Genomic DNA, 25,838 nt, shown 5'->3' with positions numbered 1-25,838 from the left:
AGTCGGACGCTTAACCGACTGCGCCACCCAAGCGCTGCCATTTTAAATAGGGGAAAGGCCTCACCGACAAGAGGCCAAAAAAGTGAGACAGAGTCATGTGTATTTGGGGGAAGAGCATTCCGGGCTGGGGGGAGTAAGTGCAAAGGCCCTGAGGCAAGGGTATTCCTATACTTGGGCTGAACAACCGGGAGGCCACTGCAGCTGAAGAACAGATGAGGGGAGCGAGTCTCAGACGGGGCTCAGACCGAACAGACTTTGAGGACCACTGCGAGGACGACGGCTTTTACCCCACAGGATAAAAGAAGCAGAGGAACAGAGGAAGGCGAGGTTGACTAGGGTTGAACAGGATCCCTCTGGGCCTGGGAGAGGAGCCTGAAGGGCAAGAGAGGAAGCAAGAGAGAGCTTATGGTGTCTGGGCCAGGTGGCAGCAGTGGCTATGGTAAGAAGGGGCTGGTTCCTGGACGTGTTGGGCAAGAGATGCCATTAGAAATTGGAGAGAGAGAAGATAAGATGGAGAGGAGAAAGTGGCAGTTCTGTGGTACACATAACCTGTCTGTCTTCTCCTGGGTTCCTGACAGACATCATTAACTGTGACCTGTTTCCCCTTGATCCCAGGTGGCTTTTCAGACTCCTGACCCCAGAGCTTTAGGCTGTCACTCCCACTAGTTGGAGGTGAACACCCAGCGAGGTTGGAAGGCAGGCCAGGTTCACATGGGGATGGGAACCATAATTTGTGGGTGTCGACCACGGGTCTAGCGCTGGCTAGGTGCTTTTTAAAAAATTAAGGTATTATTATTATTCATTCATTAATATCCAGCTTTATTGAGATGATAATTGACATGCGCTCGTTGCTTTTCAAATTCTCTCATTTCAACAGCCACAGCATAAACCGGGGGGGGGGGGGGGGGGGGAGGGGGGGGTGGCATTAGCTGCCCACCTCACAGATGAGGAAACTGAGACTCTGTGAGATCCAGAGACCTGCCCAGAATTTCCCTGTTAGGAAGTTTAGCATCAGAATTCAAACACGACGGTCATTAATTCCCGTGCCATCCCCAGTTCCCTGCGGGAGACCCCTTCCCCAATCAGCTCAGGCCTCGCTCACCACACCTGGGCCTCCTGGCCCTGCCAGGGCCCTACATTCCAACAAGCTGGTAGAGGCAGGTGTGGGCAAAGCACACCTGGAGGCTGAGAACGCCGCCTGCCAACCCTCGGGCCAAGCAGGATGGCGTGAAGGGGTGCGTGCTCCGATGTGGGGAGCCAGGCACTGGTTGGGGGCTGGCTCAGCCCTGCCCAGGGGCTAAGGGCAGAGCGTGGCCAAGGTCGTCAGTTTCTTCTCTCCTCTGACGCAAATAGAAGTTCAGGGCCCAGGGTTCTTAAGGAAAAAGTACAACTTGGGACATGGGATCATCTATGCCTGGAGATGGGGCTGGCCCCTGTCACCTGGGCCACTCTCCCCCCACTGGGGCATCTTCCACGTAATTAGAGAGTTGATGTGTCTGTCTGTCCTGATGTACTGGGCGATCCCTAAGAACCTGGTATGACTGAGGAGGACAAAGAGGCTCATGCTTCTGCAGGGGCTCCAGAGCCTGAGCTGGGATCCCGCTCTGTCACTTACCTGCTGTGGGGCCTTGGGCCAGTTACTTTACCTCTCTGGGCCTCTTTACAGGTATAAAAGGAAACAGTATCTACTTCATAAGGTTTTTGTGGGTATTGTGAGTGGTAATACACATAAAACATTTAGCACGTTATTGTTGCTATTATCAATTATTATTCGTCCCTGAGACTTCAAGATCCACATGGACCTGAGCAGGTACCCAGTTGATCTGTGGAGAAACAGCCTGCCTCCTTGAGATGGTACTGGGGTGGGGGTTCATGAAGAAGGAAAGGAAAGGAGGGAGCCAGGTATGAGCCCATGTCAGCTACCGTATGAGCTTGGACAAGTCTAGTGCCCTCTCTGGACCTCCATCGCCCTCTTGTTCGTGTGCAGGACACATACGACAGCACTCTCCTTTGGTGGCTCTGTGACGAGACTTTGTTTTGGCACCTGTTGTGGGCCCAGCCCAGGGCCAGGTGATCGCTGAGGACTTGCTATCAGAGTTAGAGGGGGCTTGGGATCCCTCCCAGTCCCTTGGAAGGGTGCCTGTTTTCCCCAAGGAGGATGACTGGTCCTTCCTGTTTTCCCCAGGGAGGATGGCTGGTCTTGTTACTGGATTTCTTCCCCTGTGTATGTCCTTCCTACCTTCCACCGGTCTGTGAGTTCCAGGAGGAACCATACTCTTTCTCTCTCAGTGCTCTGCAAAGCTCAAGCCTCAGGACCAGGCCTGCTCCTCCTCCTTCCAATCTCAGCTTGGGCTTCTCCTCCTCCAGGAAACCTTCCTTGACCCGGGCTGAGTCAGCTGCCTCCCTGGGCTTCCTCAGGGTCTGTGCTTCCCCCTCTCATGAGAGGGTCAAGCGTGGGGTCCGTCTCCCAACCAGACAGCTATATTGGCAGGTGGGGGCCATGTGTCACCTGTTGCTGTGTCCCTGGGCACTTGCCTCTGGCCACAGCAAGCCTGGGGAGTCCTTGATGAATGATGGATGAATGAGTGGAGGCCATCTAAGGCTCCAGCCTCAGAAGGAAGGGATCTTTCATGCTGTCTGCCTGTCGGGATGGGACTGCACTGAGAAATGGGCAGAGAATGAGGAGTCACGTGGATTTGGGTCTGAATCCTGGCTCTGCTCTGTGCCATCTGGGCAGACTCCCCCACTCTGAGCCTCGGTTTCCTTATCTGCCAAAAGTGGCCAGTTCTCACTGCCTCTCAGGCAGGCCCACATGGAAGGCTGGTCCCTGCGGTGCTTGGAGACAGCATGGATAGAGTAGTGAAGGGTCTCTGCTGGGTGACATTCCGTGTGTGCCCCCTCCCAGTCATGGGCTCTCCCAGAACCCACCCTGCCTCACTGGCTTCTTGCCATCGGACCAGCCCTGCCTTGCCCACCCAGGGCAGGGCCAGGCCTTCTCGGCCTGACCTCCCGTGCCGAGCAAGGAGTGGTCTCCTTGCAGGGGGCTGTGGAGCGGGCAGGTTCTGATGATGTGAGTGCTTGCAAGAGTCTAAGCAGAAATCCGGGCAGGCTGGACAGCCTCTGCTCATCCCCAGCTTGGCTGGGCAACCTCCAGTCAGTGACCAACACCTTGAAGCCTCCATCCTGTCACCTGTTAAGTGGGGACGCTCAGCATCGTCTCAGAGATTAAAAGAGCTGCAGACACAGAGGCTTGCCTGGCTCTAAGGAGAAGAGACTCACCCAGGAGAGAACTTTTCCCTTTGCTAATGTCTTCAGTCCTCTGGGGATTCAGAGCAGGGCTAGGTGTGTCGGATGCCTCTCTGGCCACTTGGTATTCTGTCCTTTTAGCAAGCCAGAGGCAGGTCTCTGGCTTTGAACTCTCCCGGGTCACAGCATCTAGAGAAGATTACAAGGCCACATTCTGTCTTTTGTTGTATTTGTTTTTCTGGTGCCTTCTGTTTACAACAGCCATTTCTCGGGTGTGACGTGGCTTTTTCTTTTTAAATGTGCTGACCTAAGCAACAGTGTCAAGTGGCAGCGAAGTGTAAGCCCAGGGACCCTGGGGCCAGGTGGGCCTGCTTCAAACTCCAGCTCTGCGTCCTTGTTGCCATGTGCCCTCAGGCAGTTCTTGCCATGTCTCCTCACCCATCCGTGTGAGGAAAGCAGCGGGACCCCACCTGGCCTGAGGGCTGTTTTGAGCCTTGCGCTTAGAGCTGGGCCCAGGGCCTAGTCAGGGTTACCTTCTGCCGCGGCAAACATTTTACAGAGGGAGCCGGTGCAGAGCAAGCAGGTTGGATAAACCTGGTGAGTTGTAGAAATCACGGCCTGGGAAACACTGGCCCGGGCCGCCCGCCCTGCCTGCTCCAGGAGGCCTGCTGCTACCTGCCTCGCTGGTAAGCCCCCTGGCAGCAGCATCGTCTTTCATCTCCAGGCTGGTAAACATGCGATCGGGTTTCCCAGGCTTTGTCCTGTTACTTGGAGCAGTTCTCAGGCCCGGCACCCTCCTCCCAACCAGCCCTCCCCATCGCCCTGACTCCAAAAGCCCCAGATTCCCTCTGCCCCTGACCCATGCCTCAGTCTCCTCGTCTGTGAAATGGGCGATGATACCTACCTCTCACCCGTGCAATGGGCAGAGCACCGTTCTTGTCTCCAAAGCTGGGACGAGACATGGAGCTGCTGTTATCACATGCATCGCTGTTGTTCCCTGGCTGGCTTAAACGCCAACGGCAGGGCCCCGGACGCTTCTGCGGTGCCCTGTGCCCAGCACCGCCCACTCTCACCTCTCAGCCTCCCCCTGAGCTGGGACCGTCACCCCGAACGCCCTTCCCATTCTTTCCCACTCATCTTCCCTTCCACTCTGAACATCCCACAGTGTGGGAACCGAGGGCATGACCTGCTGCTGGGCAGGTGGGCTGGGCGGAGGCTGGTCAGACCTCAGGGACCAGCCACGTGGGCTTGGGAAGGGCACTCAGCTCCCCGTGCCGCTGTTTCTGCATCTGCAAAGTGGGAACGGTAACAGTTGCTTCCTCGGAGGTCATCACAGTGACTTTGTGAGCTGTGTGCCTGGCACGCACTCTGCCTGCCGTGGCTGTGTTCACTGGTGTCATCATCTGTGTGAGTCCAAAACAGGGAGGAAAGCCTGCTTTCTGCGGGGTGGTTTTCGGCACTGTCTTTGCTCTTGGCACAAACAGAGAAATTCACCCGGTCACACGCTCTACGAACACAGCTACCTTGGCAGGGTGGCTGGCGCCTCTCACCCACCCATTGCCACAGCCCCCGCCTGTCGCCCCGGCTTCCAGGCCCCATGTGTGACCAGCTCCTTCCCTGCCCGAAGCCTCTTGTGGTGCCTCACTGTCCTCACCTCCTCCCGGCCACTCTATTGCAGCCTCCGCTGGTGCCCTGGCCGGGCCCCGTGACGTATGACACTCCAGAGAGGCCTCGTGCTTTCCCGGCTGGGCCTCCGGCCCAGAGGCCTCTTGGGCCAGCCCTGTCCTGTCACCTGCTGAAATATTACTCATAGTTCAAGGCCTCGGGCTTGCCACCTTCCTGGACAGAGCTCGGGGCCCCGGGTCAGCCAGGCCTGCGCCCGAATCAAGGCCTCCACCTCTGATCTGTTGCCTAATCCTGGCTAAGTCACCTGTCTTCTTAAAGCCTCAGTTTCTCCGAGTGGAAAATAGGATCATGCTGGAGATTCAGGATAACACAACTTATCAAGTGGTTCTGATGATCCAGGCACCCGGCCAAATATTCACCAGCATGATTTCATTTTCTCTTTCCAACTGCACTGTGACGTGGGTTAACGACTAACATTTATGAGCAATGACTCTGTGCTAAGCCCTGTTCCAAGCATTTTATATATATTCATGCATTTAATCTGCAAAACAATGCCAGAATCTCTCTCTGTTTTACATATGAGGAAACTAAGGCATAGGATGGTGATGTGACCAGCCCAAGGTCACATACGAACAAATGACAGAGCCGGGCAGTCTTGCTCCAGAACATATGTATTTAACCCTCTAGTGACGTGGTATCTCCATATGCCCATTTTGGATGAGGAAACGAGACCTAGAGAGGGAAAGTGACCTTGTCCAAGTCCAAACAGCAGCACTGAGTCTGAGGTTGGGTCATTCCGAAGCCCACACCCACTGCCCTATTCTGTGCCTGGCACAGGCCTGGTACGTAGTAGAGCCTCTGCAGAAAGGATTGAGTGGGACTGCCACTTACTAAGGGAATATCACTCTCCTTAAGAGAGTCCTCTTTGGCACGGTCCTCTTTGGGACCCCTAGGCCTTTCTGCCTGAAGAGGAAGTGAGTTATGAACAAGGGTAACGCTCCTACTCACCTGGGGGCTTCTTGATGATAAGGGCTTTGCCTCATTTATGCATCCACTTACCCACCCATTCATCCTTCCATCCATCCACATACACCCCACTCATCCATCCACACCAACCCACCCCTCCATCCATTCACACCTCCACCCACTCATCTGTCCATTCACCCAAAACCCATCTATCTACCTATCTATACAACCAACCATCCATCCATCCACCCATCCATCCACCCCTTTATCCATGCATCCATCTATCCAGTCATGTATCCACCCATCCATCCATCCACCTATCCATCCACCTATCTACCCATCCATCCATCCACACATCCATCCACCTATCCACCCATCTACTCACCCATTCATCCACCCACCTATCTACCCATCCATCCATCCACACATCCATCCACCTACCCATCACTCTACTTTCCATCCATCTGCCCCTCTATCCACCTATTTGCCCACTCTTCCTCCCCTGCTCCCTCCCTTCCTTCCTTCTCTCTTTCTTAATTTCCTCCCTTCCTTTAATCCTGCATCCATCCATCCGTTCACCCATCCCATCCATCTTTCCATCTATCCAGCCACTCAGCCAATATCTCTTCTGTGCTAGGCCCTGTGCTGGGCTGTGCTGAGGACTTGGTCAATTGTCCCCAGTCCCTAATGTCTAGGACTCACTCCCCAGTAAGGGAGACCAATTTATAATTTAGTGGCACATGATGTGACAAATGCTATGTAACTGAGGCAGCAGGAAGGGCTAGAATAGACCAGAGAAAGTAGAGGACTCTTGGAATCAAGGAAGGAGGTGCCTTTTGAAGGACGTCTGTATGGGTCAAGGCTCTCCAAAGAAAGAGAACCAATAGAAAGTATATATAAAAGAGATTTATTTTAAATAAATTACGATTATTTGGCAAGTCCAAAATCTGCAAAGTGGGGCAACAGGTTGGAGACCCAGGAACAGCTGATATTGCAGTTCAAGTCTGAAAACAATCTACTCAGGGGAGGTCAGTTTTATGTTCTATTCAGGACTTCACCTGATTAAATGAGGCCCACCCACATTTGGAGGACAATCTGCTTTACTCAAAGTCCACCTTTTGAAATATTAATCTCACCCCCAAACCCTCTCACAGAAATATCTACAATAATGTTTGGCCATATACTGGGGCACTGTGGTTCAGCCAGGCTGACACATAAAATTAACCACGACAGCATCTTACACAAGAAGAGGAACAGGGGCTCAGAGCATCCTAAGCAGTAGAAACAATCCTTGCAGTGGTCCAGAGGTGGAACGTGGCTGTGGGACAGTGAGCAGCCTCCTAAGGATAGAGAACGTGGGCAGGAAGAGGGGCAGCGAGAGGCGTGAGTGGGTGACTCTGTCCTACACACAGCAGGGAACATTTGCTGAAATCTACCTACTCAGATGTGGGGGAAATGTGCTGGTTCACAGCTGACATTGCCCACCTGTTCCCCTCTCCCCACCTCAGGGCCCTGCCAGGCCCAAGCCGGAAGTGGCGGGCACGGAAGAGGGCCTGGCAGGCCAAGGCTACTCCAGCTGCTGCATCCAGCTGCTCCTGGGTGAGGGACCTTGTCCCTGCTATCAGGGAGGGGCAGGCCTGGCTGGGTTTCCTTGTGCTCCCCACCCCCTCACTCCGATTTTTCTCCCCCCTGCCCCCACATCTCTGTTCACCTTCTCTGTTCTCTGTACTTTTGTCTGTAGCTGTATCTGCTTCTCCCACACCACCACCTCCCTCTCTATTTTGTTCTCTGTCTCTCTACCTGTGTGGTACCTGCTGTCCTTGTGGGTCTCTCTCCATCTCTCAGATCAATGAGGCACATATCAATGGCTCTTTGCCACCCAGACATTCAAACATCCCTCAAACAGAGAATATCCCACTGGAAATATCTCAGAGACCACCTTGTCCAACAGCTGGGATCATTGAGGCCTTTGGGTCTTGCCCAACATCAGTCAGCAGGTAAAAGGGGGTAAGAAGTGCCTTCCATCTCCACTAACTCAAAAGTGAGCCATCTCAGGTCATGATCTCAGGCTTCGTGGGTTCAAGCCCTGGGTCGGACTCTGCTCTGACAGAGTGGAGTCGCCTTGGGATTCTCCCTCTCCCTCTCTGTCTGCCTCTCCCCTGCTCGCTCTCTCTCTCTCTCTCTCTCAAAAATGAATAAATAAACTTGAAAAATATCTTTAAAAAAAAAAGTGGGCCATCCATGGAGTTTCCAGGGTCTGGGACCCTTCTCTTTATCTGCAACTCCTAAGACTGCTAAACTCTCAAAATAGTGGCAGAACTTCAAAGTAGCAGTTAAACCCAAGGCTCACAGGAGGGGCTACTTGCTAAGGGCAGAGGACATTGCTTGCTGAAGGATAAGTGCCTCGGAAGTTTCAGGGCAACCGAATGTCACGGGACACCCAGGAAGAGGTGGCCGGGGAGGCAGATGCCGCATGTGTGCCTCAGTTTCTCCAACTGTCTCTCTCTGCCTCTGTGATGCCTCCAGTCTTCAGAGGCTGGGGTCTCGTTTGGGAATTTCTACAGGCCCAGGCCCCTCCCTGGCCTGCCCCCTCAGAGCCCCCACATTTCCTGCTCTTCAGCCTCTCTCCTCAGACCTGCTGGTGCGAGGCCTGGGAACATGGGCGTTCTCTCTGCGTGGCCTGGGGTGACAACTGGGTGTCAAGTTCCTGGCATTCATCTCCCTGTGCCTCCCTTTTCTCATCTATTCCATCGGGACAATAACACCTGCTTCACAGAGCTCTTGTGAAATATGAATTAGTTCATACTTTTAAGTGCCTAGGACGGTGCCTGGCACAGAGTGGATACCATGATCCCCTCCTCCTCTCGTTTGCTAGTGTTGTTACAGCTAACACTACAGCAAGTGGCTTCAGCCTCTTGTTTCTCTTCTCAGAGATGCCAGTTCTATTGTGTCCACTCTGGAAGAAAGAGCTTAGGATATTCTGACCAGCTGATGCTGTGATCTTGTTAACAATGCCATCCAGGGGGCAGGAGGTCTAGACCCTCACCCACCACTGCTGGTCCCTGTGCCTCAGTTTCCCTACCTGGGAAATGATTTTGCCCCCCAAATCCTTCTAGCTCTGGGAAATTTTGGCAAAACTCTCAGCCCAGCTATTTAAGTGTGAAATGCCCCCCTGGCAGTGGGGGCAAGGAGGAAAGGAGAAGAAGCCTGAGCTCTTGGTGGGGGGGACAGTGGACCCAGGTGCCAGAACCCTTTCAAAGTGGCCTCCCTGCTGGCACTGAGAGACACCAACTGGCGGTACTCCTCACCCTTGTGTTCTTGGTTGGATCATCCTCTCACTGGGCCCTCTCCAGGCCCCACCCCAAAATCTAACTCTTTGGCAGGCATCCTCTAGGCTCAGCTCAAATGCCTTTTCTTCCATGAAGTCTTCCGGGGTCTGCACCCCAATGACTGTCATCCCACCTCCTTGTCCCTCCTTCCTTCCTCTCTCTCTGGTTCTCTTGGTGATTGCCTCTTTCTCACTCCCCTCTTTCTCTCCCTCTCTGTTCCCATACTTCCCTGGCTCCCTCTCTTCGCTGCCCCCTCGGGCACTTACCAGCTATACCAACCTCAGCACCTGGCCTCCCTGGCCCTCCCTCCCCTGTCCTTCAGCATTTGCCCTGCAGTCATGAGTGCGAGCCCTCCAGCAAAGGGGGGGGGCCCACTCACCTCTTCTTCCCAGCCCCTGTGCGGGCCCTGCCCCCTCCGTCATCCCATCGGATCCCACATCAGGGCTTACGCAGGGCACACGGCATGCCCGGGGGCCCCACAGCCCGAGAGTGGCAGCAGCAAGATCAGCCCCAGGCTGTCAGACCCAGTTTCCAAGCTCCTGAATCAACTTGCCATATCTCCATCCAGGGTGGGACCCTTGTTCAGCCAGAATCAACTGACAGCAGGGTCTTTCCAAAAGCAGTGGGGGACATGGGAGGCAGAAAAAATGGGGGCCGAAACAGATAAACCAATAGGGGTAGGGATGGAAGGGACCGCTGGGGCCCTGGGTCCTCGGTGACACCCAGAGAAGATTTCCCAGCAGGGGCCCGCCTGAGCCCTGAGCCGTCTCTGAGGGTGACCTGAATTGGCTCTTCCTGTCGGGTTCACGTTGGTGTCAAGCCAGTGCCTCGTGCCTGAGTGAAGACGTGAGGGTGGGCAGGCTCCCCTGGCAGCAGCCACCCCTGGCAGGATGGGCGGGGGCCTGTGCCAGGTGCCGAGGGTTGATGGTCTCTGGTGGGTAGGCAGACAGGGGCGGCTGTGGAAACTCTGAGGGAAGCCGCTGCCTCTCCCCTGGGAGTGGAGTGGTGGAGGGGGGTGAGGAAGGGAGAGCGAAGGAGACAGGACGAAGGGGGTTTTCCTCTGGCCCCTGTGCTTGGGATGACGTGCCTGCATGTCTGGGCCATGAGCTGACTGACTGATTGTGTCCACAGCCACATCCTAGAGCCTGCCCAGCACGGGGATGGTGCCAGCAACCAGCAGCTCTGGGCTCCGGGATGCTCACTGGTGGCCCTTGCAGGCTTGCCTTGGAGGTGCTGCTCTGCTCGGATCAGGGCGGAGGAGGGGAGACATGACTCACCTCCCTGGAGCCAAGTGAGGGTCTGGGCATCTCACAAAGCCCATTCCAGAGAGCCGCAGAGAGGGCAGTGTGGTCCACGCTCACATAGCCCATTCCCCATTTGTGACTGGTCCTCACCTACCACAGCTGCGGCTGTGTCCTCTGCTCCATCCTGACTCCCAATTCTTCATCACTGTCGGGTCCTCAGCACCCCATTTAGCACTTGGCCATGGCACATGTCCAGCACATGCTTGTTGAATGGATGAATGAATGAATGAACTTGAACAAAATAGGAATCAGAGGAACCATGAGATCGTTAAATCTCAGATGTTCCTGAACAGTAGTCAAGCCTGTCTCTGAGCAGGTACAACAGTTATCCCCAAGTCACAGATGAGGAAACTGACGCCCAGAGTCGAGTCTGGCTCTCTCATTCAGCATCCCTGGCAGCAGGTGCCTCAGGGAGGACAGTCTACCCTGTGGTTTGTATGCACTTCCCATGCAGTGGACAGAGGCCACAGAAGGATTTGGGGCTGGGGTGGTCTATGCCCACAGGGCCACCTTCACAATCAATGCCATTTCAAGGCCCCTCCTCTCCCGGCCACCCCCAAGAGGTGACATAGCCCTAGGTGTAGTCCAGCTGCATGGTCTCTTCTCCTTTTTGTTCACAAAACCAAAGATAAAGGAGTATGTGAGCCACATTATTCAGTGTTCAATAGGGTTTTTTCCTGCCACTTAGAAGCCGGCTAATCCCAGATGAACTCTTTAACCTCTGGGAGCCTGCTTTCCCATCTGTAATATGGGAACCAAAATCACACCCACCTGGACCAGTGGGAGTAAAGTCAGGAACAAAAGACTAAGCTGGAGCCTTTCCGGGGAGTACTACACAGCAGTGAAAAATGAACGAGCGTGAGTTATACATACCGACTCAGTGGACCTCAGAAACTCACTGCAGAGGGAGAAAGGCAAGGTCCAAGAGAGAGCATTCAGTGTCGAACTTATGCAAGGTACAGCTGTGTTAAAATATGATGTTTAGGAACATCACCTGTCCAATCTGTGCATCGTCCAGGCCAGTGATGAAGGTGGACAGGTATGGTGGCAAAGGAGAGGCAGATCCGACTGGTATTTTGAAGGTATATTTTGACAGGTCCTGCTTTGGGGTTGTATCTGTATTTGGGACAACTGATGTGACCTCACTGAGCTCAGTCTCCTCATCTGTGAAATGGGGAGCATCTGTGCATGAAGTGCTGCGAGGGGCAATAAAGCCCAGCACAATGCCTGGCTCCCTCAGGCACTCTTTCAGAGATGGATGGCCTTAACCACTAACATGGGGGGGGGGGGGTGGGAAAGGGGAAGAGCTGCATGGGGGCTCTGGGACTCAGGGCCCCTAAGCCAGGGCAACCCCCGACTGGCCCACTAGCAGTTCAGGGCCTCTGCATCTCCCCCCATGGCAGGAGATCGGGCCCGGAGACACTTTGCTTCACAGCAATCCCTGCAAATCCCTCCCCACGCGACTCATGGGCCCCACTAATCGGTCATATGGTTGACCCCGAGCACAGAGGCTGAGCCACACAACTCAGTACTACCCTCCTCCCACTGTTGTGAAGGCCTAGGCTGGCATGGAGGCCTCCTCCCAGTGGGACAGAGAAGGCAGCTCCTGCAGCCCAGAGCATTCCAGAGAGCCGGGCCGAGGGCTAGCGCACCGGTATCTGTCTGGGCTCCCGACGCCCACTTACAAAGCCTGGGATTAGGCTTGGCTCTGGACCGCGGCCAGTCCTTCCAGCTGTGAGCCTCTCATCTGTCAAATGGGGATGTGATGGTGCACACTGCAATCAGATGATGCACGTACATCGCATGGCTGAAATGGAGGTAGCTTTATTGTTAGTATCAACCTCAAGGTCACCTTCAGGCTCTGTTCCTGACACAGAATCTTAGTTTTAAGCACCAGAAGGTCTGTTTCATCCACTGCTGAATTCCAGTGGCCAGCACAGGCCATGACGCACAATAGAGAATGTGATTAATTGCTTTGTTGTCAAGTAAAAGTTGAAGGGTATCTCAGGAGGTCCCTGTCACGGGCCTGAGCCCCATATCTGACCTGACCCCTCAGTGACACTATCCCCCACCTTCATGTTCTCCTGGACGTCAAAACCAGCTCAAATGCCACCTCCTCCTGGGGCTTCCCTGATTGCTTCCAGGCCAAGGAGGTTTCTCTCTCCTTCTAGGTGTTGTTGCTGTTCACCCCAGTGCACCTGGCACATCCAGCCATGTATTCGAGGCTCTGGGTAGAGTGTGATGCCTTTGCTAAGGAGGCTCCATCCGGGCTCAGTGGCTTTGTTCATCCCTGTGTGGCCCACGGGGCTTTGCTCCCCTAATGAATCCACTGAATGCATGGAGTTCTTTCTCTGCTTAACAGAGGCTGGGCCTGTTGCGTTCACACCTGCACGTCCAAAGCCAGGCATAGAGCCTGGCACGCAGGATCACTAGAGCTCGGGCAAGTAGACCAGAAGGTTGGTGGTGTTCTTCCCTGATCAATGCCCACGCGCCTCCCAATGGGGTCCAGTCATTCTTTCCTCCTGGTAGGCACACCCTTACGCGGTCCCCCCCTCACACCAAACAGGGCTGACCTGCGTAACCGATAGGATATTGCAGAAAGGATGGTGTGTGACTTCCGAGGTTAAGTCACAGGGTATTGCATATTGCAGCTTCCGCCCTCCTCTAGGACCACTTCCTCTGGGGGAAGCCAGCCACCACGGGGGCAGAAGCCTGTGCACAGGAACCGAGACCTCCCACCAACAGCCCTGTGAGGGGGCCACCTTGAGATCAGAGCCTCCAGCCCCAGTCAGGCCTTCTCATGACAGCCTCCCAGCCTCACCCCTTGAAAGTGACCTCATGAGAGACCACTGGTGCCTCCGCAAGCCGGAGGCAGCCAGCTAAGCCACCCCAGAATTCCTGACCCACAGAAAACATGAGATACGACCAATACCGATTGTTCTTTGGGGCGATTTGTTACGCAGTGATGGATCACGAATGCAGGCAACCTAGGCTCCCACCATATTCCTTGGCGCAAGCAGAATTTCAGATGGGAGCTGCCCCAGGTGGCTGGGGACAGCCTGTCAGGTGCAGGGGCCGGTCCTCATGCCTGGGCCCCAGACTCAGGGAGGAAAAGAGCTCTTTGACCTAGGCTCCAAGCTGGAAAGCTTCTGTCCTCGGGAGGCAGACCTGACTGTTCTCCACATGGTCACTCTAGGGCTTTGTGAATGGTGCTCCCTGAAGGCAGAAGGGCATCCTTGGTGATTCATGATGCTCAGGGAGGAGGGTGGAGCATGTTATTAATCAGACGCTGCTGCAAGGGCTGCTGGGAAGCCAGGTCAGACTCTTGTTCTGTTTTTTTGTTTTTATTGCAGCATCAAACCCCAAAACTCACAGGCTCCCAAATTCAGGCAGACCCAGGTATGATGGGGACATTCTCTCTGCAAGGTCCTAGGCTGGGTACACAGAGGTGAATGAGCCATGGTCTCTGCCTTCTCGAAGCTCAGTGCAGACAACTAAACTTGACCAAGCCCCTCCACATGTAGGTGCTGAGGCTAGCATGACTCTACTCAGAATCCATTTCTTACCACCTCCACTGCTGCCACCGTCGTCACTCACCTGGACTGCTGGGGTAGCCTCCCCACTGGCCTCCCTGATTCTGCCTGTGACCCCCTACAGTCTATTCTCTAAACGGAACTCAAAGTGCTCTCGACAAGAGGTGAATCAGACCCTGTCACTCCCCTGCTCAAAACTCTCCACTGACCCTGATGTAAAAACTAAACTTACCTTATGAATGGAAAGATCTGAGGTCACCCCCTGACCAATTAGAAATCACTAACAGAAAGACCACCTGACACTTTGGGCCTTTTTGTAGGATGTGTTACGAGGAGCACAGCCCTACCTGTGAAATCTTGACCTGGCTTCTCCAAGGCGTTTCATTTCATATAAAATCAGGGGACAGAAGGACAAATTAAGCCACACCATGGGGAAATCAGCAGACACCACAACCGTCCCGGACTCTTCACGCGAGTCGATGCCTTATTCATCATCACCAATGCACTCCAAATAGCCCTCAATGGGACAACAGGAAAGTGTGGTTCGTTCACAGCAACGCGATGACTCTCTCAGATGTCATGCTAAGTAAAAGAAACCTTACCCGAGAGAAGGTGCTATATGGGTCCATCTGCAGGAAGTTCTAAGACAGCCTAAACCAATCTGGAGTGATAACTATTAGAATTGTTCTTGCCTCAGGTGGGGGGTAGGGATTGCCTGGAAAGAGCTCAAGGGAAACTCTGGGGAGGATGGAAATATTCTATAGCTTGATCTGGGTGGTGATTATTTTTATGTGCAAATTCCATCAAGCTGCAGACTTAAGACTCATTCGCTGTATGGGTGACATACCTCAATTTAATAAAGTAATCAAATGAATAAAATTATAAAAGGTCAGCGTCAGGGGAAACAGGTGGGAGACTGTTCTAGTTTAAAAGAACTCGACATAGCCATCAAGTATAACACATAAGCCTTCATTAGATCCTGGTTCTAGAAAAGGAAGGAAGGAAGACCCAGCTATGTAAAACATTTACAGGACAGGGGCGCCTGGGTAGCCCAGTTGGTTAAGTGTCTGACTTCGGCTCAGGTCAGAATCTCACAGTTTGTGACTTCGAGCCCGCATCGGGCTCTGTGCTGACAGCTCAGAGCCTGGCTGCTTCGGATTCTGTGTCTCCCTCTCTCTGCCCCTCCCCCGCTCACTCTCTGTGTTTCTCTCTCTCTCAAAAATAAATAAACACTTCAAAAGTTAAAAAAAAATTGCTGCACAATGTGAATATAAATTGAGTATCAGAGAACTGTTTTCATTTTCTCTGGTTATCACGGTAATGTGCCTAGATAGAGGGACATCCTTGCTCTTAGGAGTTAAGAGTTGTGAAGTCTTCAACTTACCATCAAACACTAAGCCAAACAAAAACAAAAAAACACACATACATATACTAAAATAAGGCAAAACTGCTGAAATATTCACAGTGGTTGAACCCAATGGAAATATCAGTGCTCATTCTATATTCTTTCAATTGTTATGTGTTTTAGGACATTTTTCTAATAAAAAGTTGGGGGTACAATGAATAGAATCTAAAATTCTGTGAGGTTCTATGTCATCCAACCTTTGATCTCATCTTCTGCACACTCCCCCTCTCCCCATGTGCGCGTACGTGCACACAATGCTTCCTCCCTGGTATGGGAGCACACCAAGCTTCCTTCCTGCCTGGGGCCTGGCATTGGCTATTCCCTCTGCCTGGAACAGCTTCTCCCTTGATTGCCACATGGCTGGTTCTTGTCACACAGGTCTCAGCCCTGATCCCAGGGGCCTCAGTAGCTCAGCGCTGACCCAGGGAACCACAGCACTTTCTGACTTTCCACAAAGCCATCCCTCAGCATGTCAGTGACACCTTCCCTTGTGGACACTGAGGTGGACAGGATATCAGGCACCCCGGGCAATGAGGTGTCCCTTTCTTTTCTCCAGGAGGAAAATCCTTCTCTTAAAGCCCCTAGCTGACTTTCTCTTATGTCTCATTGACCAGAACATGGCCAATGCTCCCGACCTGTCACCGGCTATGGGAATGAGGTGGCTGGGACTGTGCATTCCACTCAAGGTGGACCACACCAGGGGACATGTTACTCCCTCCCCCAAAGTCAGAGTTCTCTTGGCCAAGACGAAAGGGGATGCCTACTGGGGAGACAATATCAGGGGAAATCCTTGCACGTTTCTGGAACTTAGAGATAATATGGCTCCTTATCTCTCTGCGTCTTCTTGTAAGACTTCCCACCGGCTTGGGGAGCAAGCAGCTGGTGGTCTCAAATCTCATTTCACAGTTGGGGAAATGGAGGATCCGGGAGGCAGGACTTACCTAGCCCTGGCTGGACCAACCCCAAATCCTCTGTAAGTGGAAAGGCTGCAAGGACTTCCTGGGCGAAACATCACCGAGGTGCAGGAGGGGAGAGGTTCCATCATACCGGGAAACACAGCCAGGCTTCAAGGACAGCGTAGCACTCGGTGGTGCCTGGAGAGTGCAGAGGATTTCAACAGAGGCTGGACAAAGTGTCAGGAAGAGGGAGGTGAGTGAGCAAGGGCAAGGAGGGGCAGAGTACACGGTATATTTGGGCAGTGAGAATGGAGGAGAACGACGGAAAAGGAGGCTAGGGCCAGATTTACCCACCTGGAGTGTCAAAGGAGGGCCGGTAATTTGCTCTGCTGGCAACCAGGAGCCACTGAAGGTTCTGGGGGGCAGGAGCATCGCAGAGTGAGCCAAGAGAGAACTGGAGGGGCGAGATGGGGACCAGGAGACCATAGAGCAGGCTGGTGCAGAGCTGTGGACCTGGAGGGAAGACTTGGAGGGAGCTCACGGGTCTGGGGGCTCACAGGGCTATTTCTCTGGGGAGAAAACCTCTACTTCCTGGGTGACTGGGCCTTCCCTGTGAGACAGCAACGGCAACGCCACCTCACGAGACTCTTGTGAGGACGAAATTTCTTAGCACAGCACCTGTTCCTAAGGGGTCCTCCCCTTCCCTCCTGCCTTTCGGGGCATAGCCATTTACTGCCTGTGTCAGAGCAGTTCCTACATAGTGGCCTTGTGCTGAGGACCGCACTGAATTCCCGCAGCCACTTGTGAGGACAGCATTTGTGAAGGGCCTTGTCCATGGCAAACAGCTAAGGGAGGGTCTGGAGATCGGGGGCCTGTGAACGTGGTGCCGTGTGGGGGCCTCCCGGCCCAAAGCCCCACGAGTCGGGCCAGCCCGGCTCAAGGGCTCCCGGGACCTGCAGTGGCCCATCTCAGATGACTCCATCCCGTGTCCAGCCCGATCCCGAGCTGCCTCCTGCCTCCCCCATCCCTGCCTCTGCCCTGGCACAGCTTCATCCCCCAGACCCCCACCTCCCTCTGACCCCTTCATCTCCCAGACCCCCAGTGCAGGCTGGGCAGCGGGAGGCTGAGCCTCCTGGAGGCCAAGAAAACGGGCGGAAGGATGCCAGGTACCCACAGCCAACCCCCGGGGCACAGCCGAGATGCTGGCTTGGTTTCGATCTCAAGGAAACCTCACACTCGGAAGGGGCCCTGAGAGTCCTCCTGAGGGGACCCCAGAAGGTCTGTGGTAGCAGACGCTTTCCTTTAACTGCTGGCTGACACGACTCTGTGCATCATGCAAGTGGGCACAGGGCGGCAGCCTTCCGTAGCGGGGTGGGCAACTGGCAACAACAGCCTCGGGCACGCCAGTTTCCAGAAGCCTCCCAGCTGACGTCTTCTGGAATGTTCTGGGTGGGAGAGGGAGGACTCACGGGCTTCTTGAGTTCGTTCAGATGGGGAGGGTTCAGGGGCCTTGATCCTGAGTCTCTGCTGGCTGACATTCCCCCATCAGGACACTGGGTTTCCACCAACTTTTATCTCCTGTTGCTTCCGAAACTGAGGGTTCCTGCCGCCTCGTGATCCTCCCGTTGTGGCCGGGGAAGTGCTGTGGGTGCAGAGGTGCAGAAAGGGCTGGCCCCCAGCCTCAAGGAGCTCGGGAGTAATTGCACAGAACCCACTGTGGCAAGGCAGTTTGATGGCCTCTGTTACCTGCCTCGGGAGGAGCCATCAGCTGGGCCTGGGGAACAGGAGGGTGGACCCACAGAAGGACTTGTTACACAAAGACACACAATGGGAAAATCCAAAGAGAAGAGAAGCCTTGCCTGCGGCCCATCTGAAGAACTTAGGGGAGGCAGCTGGGAGACCAGCTGGAAGGAAAGCGTTAGGGCACCCTGAGGGCAGGGCTGAGGGGTTCAATCACTTGGGAGACAATAGGGAGCCACCAAAGATTCTGTAGTAAGAGTGACGTGTGCGTTGGCTTTTCCCCAGGGATCCAAGTGGTGGCAGAGCCTGTGAGGAGGGTTCTGTCAGGGGTGGGGCAGAGGGTCAGAGCCCCAGTCAGGGACTTGGTTCCCCATTAGGTAAGAGTCTCCTGGGGGGAATCTCCAGGGGGCAGGGACTGGCTCAGGGCTGACCAGGTCGGACATTTAAGCCCCAGTAAGGAGCAAGAAGAGACCACGAGAGAGGAGCTTCTGGGTAGCTCAAGAGACCAGGACTCAGCCCTTTATTGCACAGATGAGGTCACTAGGTCCAAAGACGGCCAGGCTCCCACACGAGTCTGGTGGTTCTGGGCCCCAAGCCCAGGCTGCAGATCCTGACCCTGCAAGACCCTGACCCCTGACTCTGTCTGCTGGGACAGGCACCCCCTTCCCTGCTTGCTCTGGAGTCAGGCCGCCACGATTAGGATTCCAGTTCTGCTCCTGCTCCCCAGGGTCTGTCACAGAGAGGAGATGGCTCCATTTCCCTGTGGACGAAGTGGGGATGACAAGGGCATCTGTCTGGCCAGGCTGCCATGAGGAGTAAATGAATTGACAGGGCTCAAGCTGAGAGGAGGGACTGGCACACAGCAAGTGTGAAGGAGCATCCTTGCCCCCATTATCCCCTCCCTGTCCCCTCCCTCCCCTCTCTTCCTTCCTGCCCTCACTCCCACACGCCACCCTTTGCCGTATTTTGTTTTTCCCTTCCATAAAACACAGGCATTCACCTGGTCAGGTGTGTTTTATGAAAACAAAGATCAAACTCACAGCTCCCTGGGAGACTTGCCAGCCAAGGGGGCCCCCTCATACCCCCACCACTGTCCCTGAAGCTCCCCCTCCATGGGATAGTGCTGGGGGCAGCTCTCACAGCTCTGCGGTACAGGTGATGATGAGGAAGCCCAGAGAGGTGAGGCTGCTAGCCCAAGGTCACACAGCGTGCAATTATGACGGCTGGGGGTGTCCTACTCCAGAGCCTCTGTGCTGGGCCCCAGCGCTGGGTCGGGGGCAGGGTGGGGGAGGGCTGGCCCTCGGGGGCATTCTATCCAAGGGGATTTCACTCGCGTACTTGTTCATTTATTCATTCACCCACCCTCTCTGTGTTTTCTCGTGGATCTCACGTTTCTCGAACTCAGACTGTCGTGTTTATTTCCGTATCCCCCAGTCCTAGGAGCCCAGGAGGAGCCCCTAGACGGAAGTGGAAGAAATGCGTACGTGAGAGACTATTTGCGAACGCGACACATCTACATTCCATGCCTTCTGTCCATCTGGCTTTCTCCTTGAGCCACCGTGTTCCGACTTCTTTCCCTTGTGCTCCATGGAACCCCATCTTGCCAGCACCACAGAGCTCATCTTCGTGTGGACATATCCGACTGCCTCTGGTCAGTCCTCTTTCACTGAGCTTCCCTTCACCCCGTTACGCCCTCCTCCGTCATGACTCCCATGACATACCCTCTTCTGGTTCCCTTCAACTTCCTGCCCTTCCTCTTCAGGCCCCTTTACAAGCTCCTCTTCTGAAGACCACTCCTTCAAGGTTGGGGTTCTCTTCTCTCTTAACATACTCCTCCTCTGGGTGTTCTCACAAATTCCCTGGGGTTGAAAACGCTCCTAAGGAGGGCTCTCATGAAGGGCACCTAACCCCAAACCACCAACAGGAGCCCCTCTATAACTAGGGCGTGGAGAAGGGAACCAATCTCAGGTGAGATGAAATTAGTAGAAAAAGCACCAAACCCGCAAGAGACTTCACCTTCTTTCTTCTACCTTTGACCACTAAGAAGAATTTCGCCAGAGGAGCAAGAGAACATTGGCATTGCGTGGGCACCCTCTCTGTGGTAGGCACTACCCACCTTGTTTACTCCTCAGCAGCCCAGAGAGGACTGGACTGGAAGGTGCTGTCGGCATCAGCAGTTTAACAAATACCCCCGAAACTAAGGGTCTTAAAACGATGATGATGTGTTTGGCTCACGGTTCTGTGGGTTGGTGATTCGGACTTAGCTCACCGAGTGGTTCTTCTGCTGGCCTGGCTGGACTCCCTCACGGTGCCTCATCCGCCAGAAAGCCACCCTGACTTTACACGTGGCAGCTGTGCAGAAGCTGAGCAGAGAGCAGGAGCAGAAGCTGCAAGGTCTCTCGAGGCCCAGACTTCAAACTGGCACAGTGTCACTTCCAGCATATTTGATTAACCTGAGCAGGTCACAGGGCCAGCCTTGATTCAAGGGCAGCAGGAACAGACCCCACCTCTCAGTGGGGAGGGCTGTAAGCATCATGGTCATTTCCCAATGACAGCCTTTTCTTAAAAAAACGTTCACTTATTTATTTTGAGTGAGAGAGAGCATGCACACATGTGTGAGTGGCAGGAGGAGCAGAGAAGGAGAGAGAAAGAGAGAGAGAGAGAGAGAGAGAGAGAGAGAGAGAGAAAGAATCCCAAGCAGGCTCCTCGCTGATAGCATGGAGCTAGACTCCGGGCTCAATCTCACGAATCAGGGGATCTTGACCTGAGCCGAAATCAAGAGTCAGACACTCAACTGACTGAGCCACCCAGGCGTCCCAAACAGTCTTCATCATATAAAGAAGGCTGGCAGGGACAAAGGGGCTGTCTACACTGCAGGTCCAGTGCCCCTCCCACAAATCCAGACCCGCATGCCTTCAAGCTTGGAAAGGCAGGCCTCACCAAAGAGGCTGCTCTGAGGGGTCCCAGGCAGGCCGGTGACAAGTAGGGGCTTGACTCAAGAGGAGGATTAAGGACACTAAATCCATCCCTCGGGCTTGAAGCCTGGCCAAACAGCAGGGCACTGTTCCAAGTACAGGCTTCTGAGGGACGAGCACAGGGCCTCCCCACCAGGCTGCCTGACTCTAGCTTTGCCAGCCTGTCCCTCGGGGACACCAAGCACCGTGGGCTGGTCCTGGGGATCAGAGGGCTGATCACGGTCCTCGCCCACACTATCAGGACCCAAACTCAAAGCCCTCAGTAATGTTTCCCCTGTGGACGTCCTTAGGTCTGGGGCTCCTGAGACTGCCTGGGTATAGCCCCATCCTTCCCGAGTGCTGGGTGGGTTGTGAGGCCTTGGGCGCATTACCTCTCTGCCCGTGAGTCTCGGTTTCCTCCTCTGTAACGTGGGATTGAAGGTTATGCGTTCCTCACAGGGACCAGGTGATGAGGATTCGGGAGGACAGGACTGTCAAGGACTTCTCTCTGGGCCAGACAGAGGTGACGCTGTCACCAATTATAGTCTAGGGTCCAAAGTCTTCTCTGCAAACCCTCGAGTCCAAATGTGATCGGGATTGCAAGAACGATGCAGTGCCTATACCGTATGTTACATATCACCCGACAGGGTCTGGAGCAGCCCCTCCAGGCAGCCCAACTGATATGTCTACGGTGAAGCTATGACTAGTGCTATAGGGGCTAAATAGAGTTTCTAGATAGCTTTGTAGAATCTCTAGTTTTGCCCCCAGGTTTGTTTTTAGATTTTTGTCTTTCAAAAAATTGCTGGCTATGGGAATTACGATTATGTGGGTCATTATAATTATTAGTCATGATTCTCAACCGTGGCTGCATATTAGAATGAGCTGGGGAGGGGCGCCTGGGTGGCTCAGTCGCTTGAGTATCCGACTTTGGCTCGGGTCATGATCTCACCGCTCGTGAGTTCCAGCCCCGCATCAGGTTCTGTGCTGACAGGTCAGAGCCTGGAGCCTGCTTCTGATTCTGTGTCTCCCCCTCTCTCTCTGCCCCTCCCCTTCTTTCTCTCCCTCTCTCTTTAAAAAAATAAATAAACATAAAAAATGTTAAAAAGAATGAACTGGGGAGCTGCTTAAGATGCAGGTTCTTGGTCTCACGCCAGACCAAAGGAATCAGAAGTTCAGGAGGGGAGCCCTGGGGAATGGCTTTTTTTTTTTTTTTAAGTAATCTCTATACCCAACATGGGGCTCAAACTCACAACCTGGAGATCAAGAGTCTCATGCTTCAGGTGGCTCAGTCAGTTAAGCGTCCGACTTTGGCTCAGGTCATGATCTCATGGGTCTGAGTTCAAGCCCCGCATGGAGCTCTGCACTAACCCTGCAGAACCCACTTGGAATTCTCTCTCTCCCTGCCCCTCTCCCATGGTGCGCACGCATGTGCACTCTCTCTCTCTCTCTCTCTCTCTCTCTCTGCCTCCCTCCCTCTCTCAAAAGTAAACAACTAAACTTCAAAAAAACAAATTAAAAAGAAAAAAACGAGTAGCCTGCTTCACTGACTGAGCTAGCCAGGATCCTCCGGAATGGGTATTTTTAAAAAGCTGCTAAGGCGAGTCTGATGCACAACAGGGATGAGCCGTATCCTAGAGATTATAAAACCGTGTTGGTGGTGGGGTGGGGGTGCAGGGGTGCTTCACTAGTCAGGGGAGATCAGGGAAGACTTCCCTGAAGGCGGGACCAAGCTTGAGTACAGCAGGCAGGTGAAGGGGTGGAAGAACCTCCCCAGCAGCGGGAACAGCAGAGGGAACAGCGTGCACAAACCCCCCATGGCAGGAAGACCCTCAGCAGCAAATTAACAAATTATGGGAACTGAAAGGTCCCTCGGGTGGCTGGAGCCTGTGAGGGAAGGGCCCCAAGGCTGAGCTGCCTCCTCCACTTCCTCTCTGGTGGGGTTCAGAGGGGAGCCTGGAGACCGGGGTCTTTCCTGAGGGCAAAATCTGTGCAGATAGACACTCTGTTCCCAGAGAAAAGCGAGCAGTGAGCAGTGGCTGTTCCTCCCTTCCCAGTCCAGGGAAGAGAATGAGTTAAAATCAGAGTGGGTGCAAGGAGTCGCTCGGACTCACCAGCCCAGTGGTTTTAAAGTGTTTTAGTGCTCGCTTCAGCTAAAGGTAGAAGACACAGAGACGATTAGCATGGCCCCTGCACAAAATGACACGCAAATCCGTGAAGAGTTCCCTATTTTAAAAATATATGAATTAATAAAGGGTTCTTATCTTGCAAGTTATTTTGGTGCCTTTATGTCAAACAAGAGATTTCCCCACTGTCCCAATAACAGTTGGAGCAAAGTGGTGCTAATACTGGGGGGTCTGGAGTCCTGCCCTCTCTGACTTCCCCCAGGTCTCCCCAGGTTCCTCGGGGACTCTGTGGGACCCAGCTGGAAAACTCCAGGGAACCGAGGTTCAGAGAAGGGGACAACAGGATTGCCCAAGGAGTTCCCATCGTGAGGGCAAGGATGGGGCGGGATTCTGGCCCCCTGACTCCCTTTCCCATGCTCTTCGGGCTGGAGCAGAGTTCCCCAAACCTTTGTCCATTAGGTCCCTCTGTACAAGTGTTTCCTTACAACAACTCACCTGTTGGGTATGGGTCGAACTGTGTCCCCCCGCAAAAAGATATGTTGAAGTCCTAACTCCCAGGACCTGTGGATGTGACTGTTTGGAAATAGGGTCTGTGTGGATGTAATCAATGTAAGATGAGGTCATTAGGGTGGCCCTAATCCAACATGACTGGTGTCCTAATAAGAAGAGGGGATTTAGGTTCTTGGTGGCTGGTTCCTGAGGATGTGGGGTCCTGCAGAGTGAAGAGTTAAATCCCAAGGTCATTGCAAAACATCTGAAGTTCATTGCCAGGACCATGATGGCACAGGAAGGGAATGTGCAAGGTGCCTCCAGAACCCTAAACAGAATCCTCACCATGGATGGGATCATTGAGGGCATTAAGGGGTGGCAGTACTATGAAAAGCCTTGTGCTGACAGCAGGGAAGCTATGAAACCTGCCTACAGATCTGTAACACGGAATGACTCCAAAGACCAACTTGATGAGACAATTGGGCAGATAGGTGGCAGGGCTGCTGAGGCCTGTGGATAGTAGGCCCAGTATGAAAATCCCTATCCAGCTGTCTCCTTTCTTTCTCCAACCCCATTCTCTCTTGCCTTTCTTAAATTTTTTTTTCAACGTTTATTTATTTTTGGGACAGAGAGAGACAGAGCATGAACGGGGGAGGGGCAGAGAGAGAGGGAGATACAGAATCGGAAGCAGGCTCCAGGCTCTGAGCCATCAGCCCAGAGCCTGACGCGGGGCTCGAACTCACGGACCGCGAGATCGTGACCTGGTTGAAGTCGGACGCTTAACCGACTGCGCCACCCAGGCGCCCCTCTCTTGCCTTTCTTATGATAAACTCAATCATGTACATGCAAAAAAGTCTGCATATATCAAAGCAATCCTATAGTTAGCAGTGGACCCTCACTTTTATTACGTGAAAGAGAAATTGAGTCAAAAAGTAGTCTAGGAGGAGTACCTGGGTGGCTCTGTCAGTCAAGTGTCTGACTTCTGTTCAGGTTGTGATCTTGCGGTTTGTGAGTTTGAGCCCCATGTCAAGCCTTGCATCCGGCTCCATGCTGAGCATGGACTCTGCTCAGGATTCTCTCTCTCTCTCTCTCTCTCTCTCTCTCTCTGCCCCCCCCCCTTGCTCACACTCTCTCTCTCTCAAAATAAATAAACATTAAAAAGAATAGTCTAGGAGTAGAATGGTGGTTGCCGAGGACTGGTTGGGAGAGCAGAATGGGGAATTGCTTTGTTTAATGGGTGCAGAGTTCCAACTGGGAAAGCTGAAAAAGTTCCAGAGATGGATGGTGGTGATACTTGCACAGCAGTGTGAGGGTACTTAGTGCCACTGAACTATGAATTTAAGTGGTTAAAATGGAAAATTTTATGTATATTTTGCTATAATAAATTTTTTAAGTAAAAAAAAAAGAAAAAGAGAGAATTTAGGACACAGGGGGATGGGCTATCAGGGATGCACACGGAGAAGGTCATGTAACAGCAGAGACAGAGGTTGGAGTGATGCAGGGACAACCCAATGATTGATGGAAACCACTAGAAGCTAGGAAGGGGCAAGGAAGGATACTATCTATCCAGGGCCTCAGAGGGAGCACCACCATCTCTGACCTCTGGCCTCCAGAAGTGTGAGAGAACAGGTTTCTGCTGTTTGAAGCCAGCAGTTTGTGGTAGTTGCTTAAAGCAGCCCTAGGAAACTGATATATCTTCCTAAATCACTGGTCGCTTCATTTTTTTCCTTCAAATGAACTCATTTTCAAACAACTTGCATACAATTTGCTAAAAGTAAACCTCCCATCACTGCTATAAATGGAAGACCATGATCCTTTCCATAAATAGAAGGCTCCTTAAAAATAAAGACAATGAGGGGCGCCTGGGTGGCTCGGTCAGTTGAGTGGCTGACTTGAGTTCAGGTCATCATCTCACAGTTTGTGGGTTCAAGCCCCACATCAGGCTCTGTGCTGACAGCTCGGAGCCTGGAGCCTGCTTCAGATTCTGTGTCTCCCTGTCTCTCTGCCCCTCCCCGCTCACTCTCTCTCTCTTTCTCTCTCTCTCAAAAATAAATAAACATTAAAAAAAAAAAGAAAAGAAAAAGAAAAAGGACATGAGCAAATGACAAAGGGTGTTGAAGATACACAGGCACCTAGCTGAGACTTCTCGGCTTATCAGAGGGGTAAAAAGAGAATTGAAAAGAGAAAACCTGATTATTACCCAAAATGTCTCATTCCGAGGTATCTC

The 25,838-nt window shown here is 53.3% G+C and overlaps 1 non-coding gene across 1 annotated transcript; it reads left to right on the top strand.

Annotated features, from left to right (window-relative positions):
• Window positions 1-23,127: 23,127 nt before the first annotated feature.
• Window positions 23,128-23,230, top strand: LOC125161360 (U6 spliceosomal RNA). Its single transcript, XR_007150575.1, has one exon. It is a non-coding gene; the product is annotated as a U6 spliceosomal RNA (small nuclear RNA).
• Window positions 23,231-25,838: the final 2,608 nt, after the last annotated feature.

This window comes from Prionailurus viverrinus, chromosome A2 (genome assembly GCF_022837055.1).
Source record: "Prionailurus viverrinus isolate Anna chromosome A2, UM_Priviv_1.0, whole genome shotgun sequence".
In the NCBI taxonomy this organism is placed as follows: Eukaryota; Metazoa; Chordata; class Mammalia; order Carnivora; family Felidae; genus Prionailurus; species Prionailurus viverrinus.
Note: the sequence above shows the minus strand (reverse complement) of the source record. Positions and strands in the feature narration are given on the sequence as shown.